Genomic DNA, 10,269 nt, shown 5'->3' with positions numbered 1-10,269 from the left:
GATTCCTCACCCAATGTGATGGACACAACCTGCTTTAACATACAAACTGATTTAGAAGTACATTTGAGCTAAGTGCTAGACTTCCTTTCAATTCCACACTCAATGTGAAGAACATTTCAGCCTGCCGTCACACACACCTTGATTTTAAGTCCCCACCCCGTCTATGCCACTCCCCCACACTGCTACGTTCATTAGCAGTAAGGCCCCATTTGTGTGAGCCAGGTTAATAAACAACAATAATGCAGTATTACCATTCCTGTTATAATTATCAACGCTAAGATAAGTGACTAAAAATGTGGACTGTACAAATAATGTAAATAGTTAATATTATTGTTAGCCTTGATCATTCATGTATGCAAGGTTTTAGAAGTATATTTGAGCTGAAGCTACACTATACCTTTCGATTCTTTACTCGATGTGACAAACATTACTACCTGCTTTCAGCAGCCTGGAAATCCTGACTCCTCGCTGTATCAGCGATTGAGTCTGGTCATAGTCTCATCAGGTACATTTCCAAGGTGGGTCAAACCTGATCAAGCAGAAAGCGAAATGAATCAATTAACGCATGATGTCAGAGAAAAAAAAATCTCTTGAGATAAATGATTCCAGTGCCATGAGCTGCTGAGGTTTTAATGACTCTTAAGTGTTTCTGGTTATTTAAAACTGATTTAATGCTGAACGATGGTAACAAACAATCGTCTCTCCCACACAGCATTTTGAATGAGGATGTGGATTGCCAGGCTAGCCTTCACACACATCTCGATTGTAAGTCCCCACCACGTCAGGCTAGCCTTCACACACATCTCGATTGTAAGTCCCCCCTATGCCCCTCCCTCACAATGTTGCATTAATCAGTAGTAGGGCCCTATTTGTGTGAGCCTGGCTATGATACAAGATTAATACCAGCAGTATTTTTACTTTTATTATCAATGCTAAGATTAGTGAATGAAAATGTGTTCTGTATTAACGTTATAAATAAATAGTTTATATTATTGTTAGCCCAGATCATTCATGTATGTAGACTTTTAGTATATTTGAGCTAAAAGCTACCCTATACCTTGCAATTAAGTCTGGTCATCGTCTCAAGTGCGTTTCCAAGGTGAGTCAAACCTGATCAAACAAAGCGAATGAACCAATCAATGGAGAGTGGGTGTGACGTCAGAAAAAAAATAACGTCTTTTTTTGTAATAAATGCTTCCAGTGGCCTCAGTTGCTATTTTTTAAATTCCTCTGTTTCTGATTATTAAAGAGTGATTTATTGGTGAATGTTGTTAACAAACTATCGTCTCTGACGTGCGCCAATTTGAATGAGGATGTGGCTTGCCAGGCAAGCCTTCACACACAATGAGTTTGTAAACACCCCCCCCCCGCCCCCCCACTGTTATGTTCATCAGCAGCAGAGCCCTTTGTGTGTGAGGCAGGCTAATACACAACATCAATGCTAGCCAGTGAACTGGTTGCTGCTATGTGATGAGGATAGCTAAAGATACAGTAAACATTCCCATCCCAGAAATTCTATGAAAAGGAATTTCCTTCACCCGGAGTAAAAACCTATACATTAACATTTTCACTACGATATTACATGTTATCGTAACTTACGTAAGCGGAAATTCCACTAGCCGTAACCCGGATGGAGACGGAAGGCCGCGGCAGCTTAAATACACGCAACGCCCACCCGATGCGACGGAAAGACACGACGGAAGACACATTTTCACTTTCGCCTTTTTCTATCATCAGATCCGAAATGACGACGTGTAAGTGAAAGATTTTAACTTTATTCACTTACAGCCCGTAGATCGCGGCACCAGCTTAAAAAGCAGTACTCACTAGACACGACGGAAGAAACGTGTTCGCTTCGCCGTTTTCATTCATCAGATCCGAAACGACGACGTGTCAGTGAGTTTTTATTGGCGTGCATTTTATTGTAATTGTGAATGATTTTAACTTTATTCACTTACGTCCCGTAGATCGCGGCACTAACTTAAAAAGCAGCGCCCACTTGACATGACGGAAGAAACGTGTTCGCTTCGCCGTTTTCATTCATTAGATTCAAAACGACGACGTGTAAGTGACTTTTTATTAGCGTGTGTTTTACTGTAACTGCGAAAGATTTTAACTTTATTCACTTGCGTCCTGTAGATCATGGCATCGAAACGTAGAACTGTAATGACTGTAGTGGAGCCAGTGAAATGCATCCGTTTGAGCGAGGCTGGACACAAAGTAAAAAGCATCTAGACACTTGGAGTCGGAAAGAGGCAAATCTACGAAACTTTAAAAAACAAGGCATCGATTCAACTCCTGATGACAAGCCACCATCCTGCAAGGAAGCAATGCAAATGGCAACAAAAATCCTTCAGTTTGCACAAGAATCACCAGACATTGGTGATCAACGGGACAGTTACTTGCAACTAGCAAGAAAACCGAATGGCATGCAGGCAAACATTGTCATAAACCAATGAATGCATCCAACAAAACAATCCAAAATAGACACTTTTTTTCCCCCAAGACAGAAAAAAATAAACATTAAAATACTGTACGTATTGTACTGCTGTGATTTTTTTTGATACACATGTATTCCAGTTTTTGTTATATAAACAGTTTTTGGACAGTATATTTTTGCATTTTATTGATTGTGTTGTGACACGTGCATTTTGTCAACATACTTGCAGGTTCATAAACGACATGTATCATGCTCATTTCCCAAATGAGGAATTTCTGTTATCAGGACAGATTGGACAGCGCAAACACGAGTCCGTACTGGAGAATGTCTACTGTAATTACATAATTACTAAGACGTGTGGGCTCAGATGCTTCCAGATTCAGAGAAATGGTGAGTGCGTATTTTACTTCCATGAAACTATGGTGCCGTGAAGTTTATTTGCACCTTATTAGGACATGTATGACGGCATTCGCTCCGGTGTGCTCAAGGTAGTGTCCGATAGCCCGTGCTTCTGGTCCTCCAATTAATGTAGCAGGCAACTAACTGCAGGTCAACACATTGTGGCTAAATGCAAACATCTTCGCAGTCATAACTTCAACGCCTTTGTTTCCTTCGTGGCTTTGCACTTTACTTTTTAAACTACTGTAGTCAGGATTATGTACATATTAATATATGAACGTACATAGTTGGCCTATTAGCTGAGTAAGACGAGGCGCTGTAATTGGCGTTCGATTGTCACGTCCTTGTGCTAACCATGTAGCGCGCGACCATGGAGCCAATTTTGTTTCGATAATGGCGTAACTATGGTGACCTAAACTGATCTTACAAATAGTATTTGCGAGACTGTTGCCACCACCATGGTTCATGGGACATTACAACATTACTCGTTGATTATTATATGTCAGATTAAAATGATACATACAGAAAATAGTACCGATTGTATTGTAATGGTGCATGTGCGCAAACACAGATGTGTTTAAAATATACTGACTGATCCAAACAGCCAGAGACAGGAATAACAGCAGCAGGATTTGTAATCCCTGAATTTGAAAAGGCCATTTACTGTAATTCTTGTCAGAAATACAGTGATAATTTTACAGTTCACCCCCAGCGAGTCCCAGGGACTCGCTGATCAGAAAAGTATGAGTCCCATTATGCATTTAGAGAGTCCCAAATTTCGAATTCTGAAATGGTCTACTTATTCAATTGCATATGATAATAGCACAAACAACAACATACACATACAATTACAAACAAATGCTGCAAAAATTTAAATAATTCAGTAGCAGGCCTGAGGATTTCGGAAAGTCACGGGAACCGTTTTCCGGTTCATAATCAAGAATTCAGAAACTCAAAAGTATAATGTTTCAAGAGTAAATGTTTGAAAATTATCTATGAACAATGAACATTACTTCAGGAGCTGTGTTCTCCAGGTTTATTCAAAAAAAATAAATGGATCAAAATATGATGTAGTCATATGGCATCATGAATACAGCATACCACAAAATCAGAGTTTTTTTTCCAATCTCACACTGCAAAGATTAATTTACTGATAAGTATTGATGTGGCTTGACATCCTCTTCCCAAGACGATGCATGTGTAATCTACTATCAATTTGACGAAAGAATCTACCACACGTCATCATTAGTTCTACCAACAGTTAACATTAGCATTACTACACCTTGTGACGAATGTTTTATTCATAAAGTTACCATGCTACAACCAGTAAATTATACAATAACCAAGACTGTTTCATAATATTTTTCATAGTGATTAGCTTATAGATCTAATGACCAACTTGCCTCGTAATCGTGCCTCTCGTCGTATCTTGCTCTCGTGTTCTGTGCATACATACGTCACAGGTGAGTTTGGTGATACGCCCTTCGGACGATTCATACGAAAAATCAGATTGGCATTCCCATTTCTTAAATGTCGTAATTCGTAGACCTTTGTGAGTTTTTTTTCGCCGCCATCTCAAACTTTCATCTGCGCGATTCCTCAGTTTGCGGACTAAAATAGCAACCCGCATGCGCACATAACATTATCTGTTCCGCCCCCCCAACACTGAAAACAAAACAAAACGAAAGTAAATTAGAAGAAACACACTCACACACCACACCAGAAACACACAAACAGACACAGTGAAATCGCGTTGATCACACAGGAGAGACATAATCGTGTACAGTCAACTTGTGTGCGGTGACTTTTGTGGTTAAACGATTTTTCGGTATCGTCAAAATGATGCCACGGAAACGACACACTACCGGTTACGACAGTTCCCGTGAAATCCTCAGGCCTGCCGTAGTTTTTTTTTTTTTTTTTGACTGAGAAATTTCCTTGCGTCCCAAAAACACACATTGTTTGGAACTGTGCGTCCCGTGGGAAAATTATGCGTCTTGGACGTGGGACGCAGAGGTAACAAGATGGCTGGAAATAAGGACACTAATCATTTAGCTCATTACCTTGAATAGAGCAGATCAAGCCATTAACCAAGGTTGGCGATTATGACAAAAACAATGATTTATTTATTTTTTAAATATATGTCCAAAAGTGCCACAAAATATAATCAATAAATAAAAACAAACTACACGATTAACATCTCTAAATGTACTTTTTGTGTTTGCAGGATCAAAGTCTGGATGCGGCGCATGCAGATGTATAAAGAACACCACAATGCATGTTTGGAGAGATATGAGAAGGCTCAAGCAAATATGTCAACAAAGGTACAAGGACCTGAATTCCTTGAATGCAACATTCGTTGAACTATACTTTGACACAAATGAAATAAAACTATTTATTCACTCATGGACACTGTTTTAATACTTGCAACTTGAGTTGCAGTGTCAAATCTTTCGACTTCGGAAATCTGCATGTTGTGATACGTAATATCTGAAGAGAGAAACCCATTTATCCTGGAAGTGAAGGTTCTTTCATTGACAGTTGATTTGATATATTTTTTTGTTTTTCACATAGTTCACAAAGAGAGATCCAGTGACGACAACAACACGGTGATCCTTGACCACACTTCAAATGATGTTGGTAGAAATGCCCTGTTGGTAGAAGTGTCCCTGAGTTCAAAAGGCAGGTCACTATCATCGTAAGAATACCGTATCTATCATGCTTAATCTATTAATCATAGATATGGGATAGTAGAATATTTTTTCTTCAACCTGGATATAACATTTATTGGTATGTTTTGAATCTCTATTAGTTTATTTACTCTCATAATAATAAAGGATACCAGCAAATCAGGGGACAGTATTATACACAAGTACAGTGAGGGGGAAAAAAACGCTTTTCAACTGTGATTAAAGCGACACTCGTATGTGCTGCGTCATTTACGGTCCAACTGGTATATGCCTGTCTTTGTTACAATTGTATTCCTATTCCAATGTCTAATACGAGAGTGAGCATACTGCAGTTCAAAAGTTAAGGCACTTAAATGATTATCGATGTTTTATTTTTTACATTTAAAAAGTTTATTTTTTTCCCAAAAAATAAATGATCGTATGAATAATTGTGCTTTTAATTAATGCCAAAATAATCATGATGAATATTTGTTTCTATAATTGTGCAGCCCTACTGTGTTAGACTAACATCTTATTAGATTATTTCAATATCAGGTTGTAGAAACAGAAGATGTAATGGTGTAATGAATTGTTTTGCCTTTTATTGTTGAGTGTTGCTGTTGAGGGGTTGAAATGAGCTTGCTAAGCTACATACTTGTTGGAGAAGTTGACAACACAACCACTGGTTTGTCAAAAAGTGACCAGTAGGAATGACAACTGTGTCAGACTGTCAGCATCAATGATGCTTGGGCGGCCACGAAACACTAGATCCAGTACAATACAGCGTCAGCATAATGAAGTTGTTTTTAGCAGGCTTAATCAATGATTGAACGTTATTTCAGTACGCGTTTGTTTCGTTAAAGTCTGTAGCAAGTATAAATTGTGACGGGAATGCCTGTGTCCGAAAAAATGAAGTCGTCAGCAGTTACACCGCGATATGCTGAACGGAACAGTATCAAAATAAAAGCTAACTTTTTACCCATTGATGTCCAGATATTGTTTGGTTCAAATTTACTGTAGGGTGGGGGGATGCAAATTATGCACAGGATATTATGGCTACTAATCTCTCTCTGTCTCTCTCTCTCATCTTAACAAGAAAATGCTTGAAAAAACAATCGAAGATTCCCTATCAAGTTCTGACATCACTGAGGATGAATACATTCTTAACCTGCAGAAGACATAAGTAACAGCTCATCAGAAGATACAATGCAGCACAAGGGCAAGAGGACAAAGGCACTGAAAGTACCTTCAACCAACTCACGGAAAGTACATGAAAAATCAGAGAAAAGAAGACGTGCCACCTTCTTGTTCCCCGGAAACGGGTAAACCTCAAGAATCTTCATCTAAAACTTTACCCCTAGCCAATTCCTGTAAAGTAGATGTCCAACCACATAAGAGAAGACGTGTGACGTTTGCTGATTCCTGGGACACAGATTACCCGCAAACATCTTCATCCGGTGGTTCTGATGTGATGACCATGACTTTAAAGAAGAGAACAGATGGTCGCTGGCTGTATAACAAATCTTACTTCTATGTGTTTTGCTCCAAGCCCTACAGAAAAATCGGACGCCATTTGGAAACAAAACACAAATATCGACCTGTAGTAGAGTAAAGGAATGGTGATACCTCGTCAGAGGAAGGATTTTATCGCTCCGGAAACAGGAAAGCTGTCGCAGTTGAAGGGCAAGAATCAGGATGAAATTAACATCGATCCCCAAGGTAAGAACACATCTGCATATTTTAGGAAATAATTGCACCCATTTTTTTCTCTGCCAACAAAAGTTTTGTTTATATTTTTTTCAATAAAAATGTATACATTTTGGTGTTCATATAATCTAAGTTTTATCTATGTGGTTGCTCTGTTCCTCAGAGAAACTATGTGTTGCCAGTGATGCCTCCAAGTGGTGCGAGGGGGAACACCGGGGCTCTTGAGCCCCTGCTGCGGCTGAATGCCCACCAGCCGACGGGGAAGGAGGAGGGACCTCACCGGAAGGAACGGAGGGAAGTGGGAGTAGCCGCCCCACAACCCTCCTTAAACAAAAGTCAGGCGAGGGCCCGCTCAGGACCCGCACGTGGCGCGACGAGTTGGGACCGAGAAGGTTCCCCAGGGGTTGGGGTGGGGATGGGGAGACGGATGCGCAAGCAAGCCGGGATGGACAAAAGACATGTGGGTGGATGGGTGAAAGACAGTCTGGTGGGGATTCACCCCCATCCAGGCCCCGGCAACAGGAGGGGAGTACGAAGCAAATATGACAAACGAAGAGAGAGGAATGAAAGAAGGGGAGACAGGAGGAAAGGAAGAGGGGGAGAGGAAAGGGGGAAAAGAACTGAAACTCGGGGTGAGAATGGAGAACGAGTGATAGTCACATGGAATGTGAGGAGATCGAGTGTGAGAGAAACGTTTAGAAAAAGGTTAAGGAGAGTAGCAGAAAGAGTCAACAAAGAAAAATGGGAAGAGGAAGGACAACAGAAGTGGCTGGGAGAGAGAGTGGTGGCGGTGGTGTTGGGAGGGCTAAGGCTGGTATCAGTCTACCAACCGAGTTGGGGAATGGATGAACAAGAAATGGAGAGATGCCGACGAGACATGGGGAGCCAGGTGGCGATGGGAGGGAATGAAAGACTGGTGATTGGAGGAGACTTCAATGCAAGCGTGGGAACAAATGCGAAGATAGGAGCTGTGTGTGGGAGACATGGATTGGGGAGGATGAATGAAGCCGGAAGGCACTTAGTAGAATGGTGTCAGGAGCATAGCGATACACAAGAAGGGGGACAGGAATGATAGAAATAACTATAGAGGAGTGTGCCTGCATATGTAAATAGCTATAGGAGGATTAGAAGGAGGGGGACGTGGGGACGTGGAAACACATGGCAAGTGGAAAATGGTATGAGTTGGATGGATTTTTGGTGAAAGGGAATGAGAGGCACCGTATGGTGAAGAGGATGTGGACGATGAGTGAGTACGAACTGTCAGACCATAGGCCAGTGTGCATGGAAATGAATGGGAAGTGGAAGAGATGGAGAACAGACTAGAAGATCCAGAGGAGGGTAGTACAAGCGAAGTGGGAGATATTGAAGGAGGAGGAGAAGAAAAGAGAATATGAGAGGAGGACAAGAGAGAAACTGGAGGAGTTGAGCAGGGAAGGACTGGGAAAGGAGAGCGGGTGGACAGAGTTGGCGAACATAATGGTGGAGACAGCTGTGGAGGTATGTGGAAGGGAGAGAAAGGAAATATCTAACCCATGGACGGTAGGGAGAGAGGAGGAGATAGAAGAGATGAAGAAGATGATATGGGAGAGGGTAGACAGAAGGAACAAGAGAGCGGAGACACTGAATGCGAGAAAACGGCTGAGAGTGAGAGGAGAAGGGAGAGGAGTGGGGGAGCTGGAAGAAGAGCTCACCAGACTAAAAGCGGAGGTGAAGGAAATGCGGAAGGAACTTAAGAAGTTGTTGAGAAGATTGGAAAAAGACTGGTGGGAAGGGGTGATCGAGGACTGTCAGGAAGCATGTTCTAGAGGGAGACTTGGTGAAATGTATAAATATTTGAGAAAGTTAGGAAAGAGAGATAAACCAGCTGCTCGGAGCACGACTATAACAGCAAATGAATTCAAGGAGCACTTTGAAAACGTGTCGAGGCAGAGGTACGAGGAAGAACCGAGAGTGATCGAAGAGGCGGTTCAACGAACTGTAGATTTAAGAAAAGACAGAAGAGCGGGCGAAGCAAACAAGAAGATGAATGAGGTGCCTGAGAGGGAGGAAATCATGGAGGCTATGAATGAAATACGAGAGTCGGCACCGGGGGAAGATGGGGTAAGAATCGGATATATATGGAATGCGTGTGAGGAGGTGATAGAAAGAGTGATCAGGATAGTGAGGAAGATGTTCGAGCACAGAGCGGACCAGTGGGATGGAAAAGTGAAAGTGGGACTGATGGTACCGATACACAAGAAGGGGGACAGGAACGATAGAAATAACTACAGAGGAGTGTGCCTGCTGAGCATGTGCAGCAGAGTGTGAGGAAGAATGTTAGCAAAGCGTTTGAGTTGGTGGGCCGAACACCTGGGGCTCCTCGACGAAAACCAAGCGGGCTTTAGGAAAGGGAGGTCCACGGCGGATGTGACGCAAATGATGGTACGAATACAGGAAGATGTAGAAGACTGTAAGAGGAGAGTAAATCAGGAAGGGGTGAAGGAAATGAATGATGATGACTGGCCATGTGCAAGACTGCTAGATTTGCGAAAAGCATATCCAAGAGTGAGCAAACCAGCGTTGTGGATGTTACTTGAACGGTATGGGTTGAAAGGTAGATGTCTGGATACCATGATAGACCTACATGAGACAAAAGAATACAAGGTGAGGGGGAGGGAGGGCGTGAGTGGAGGATGGATGCCAGCAAGAGGGTTGCGAGAAGGATGCTCTACATCCCCGATCCTCTTTAACATCTACCATCAGGCAGTGATGAGGCAGGCATTGACGGCGAGGAGCCGAGATAATAGGGAAGAGAAAATGGTGGTGTGGAGGTGGATACCGGGAGGGTCGTTCACAGGCGAACATGGCTGGGAAAAAAGAAGCTCGGAAACGAAAGAAGTGAGAGTGTCGAGTGCGCTGTTTGCGGATGACACAACAATAGTGGGGACGAAAGGAGAAATCAGTGAGAGTGTAAGGAGAGTGAAGAGAGTGATGAACCAGTGGGAAGAGAGGAACAATGAAGAGAAGGAGGAGGTGCTGGAGTTCGGAACAAAAGAGGGGGAGGAGATCAGAGTG

General features: G+C 42.2%; 1 protein-coding gene across 1 annotated transcript in view; it reads left to right on the top strand.

Annotated features, from left to right (window-relative positions):
* The first annotated feature begins 944 nt into the window (after nucleotides 1-944).
* Nucleotides 945-10,269, top strand: part of LOC109515122 (uncharacterized) — a 13,359-nt gene continuing 4,034 nt past the window's right edge. The window contains exon 1 of the mRNA XM_019868725.1: nucleotides 945-955. The gene's annotated coding sequence lies outside the window, so the exon portion shown is untranslated. The remainder of the gene's footprint in view (nucleotides 956-10,269) is intronic.

The sequence above is a fragment of the Hippocampus comes genome, unplaced genomic scaffold (assembly GCF_001891065.2).
Source record: "Hippocampus comes isolate QL1 unplaced genomic scaffold, H_comes_QL1_v1.1 scaffold268, whole genome shotgun sequence".
Lineage (NCBI taxonomy): Eukaryota > Metazoa > Chordata > Actinopteri > Syngnathiformes > Syngnathidae > Hippocampus > Hippocampus comes.
This window is presented reverse-complemented; position numbering and strand designations above follow the sequence as displayed.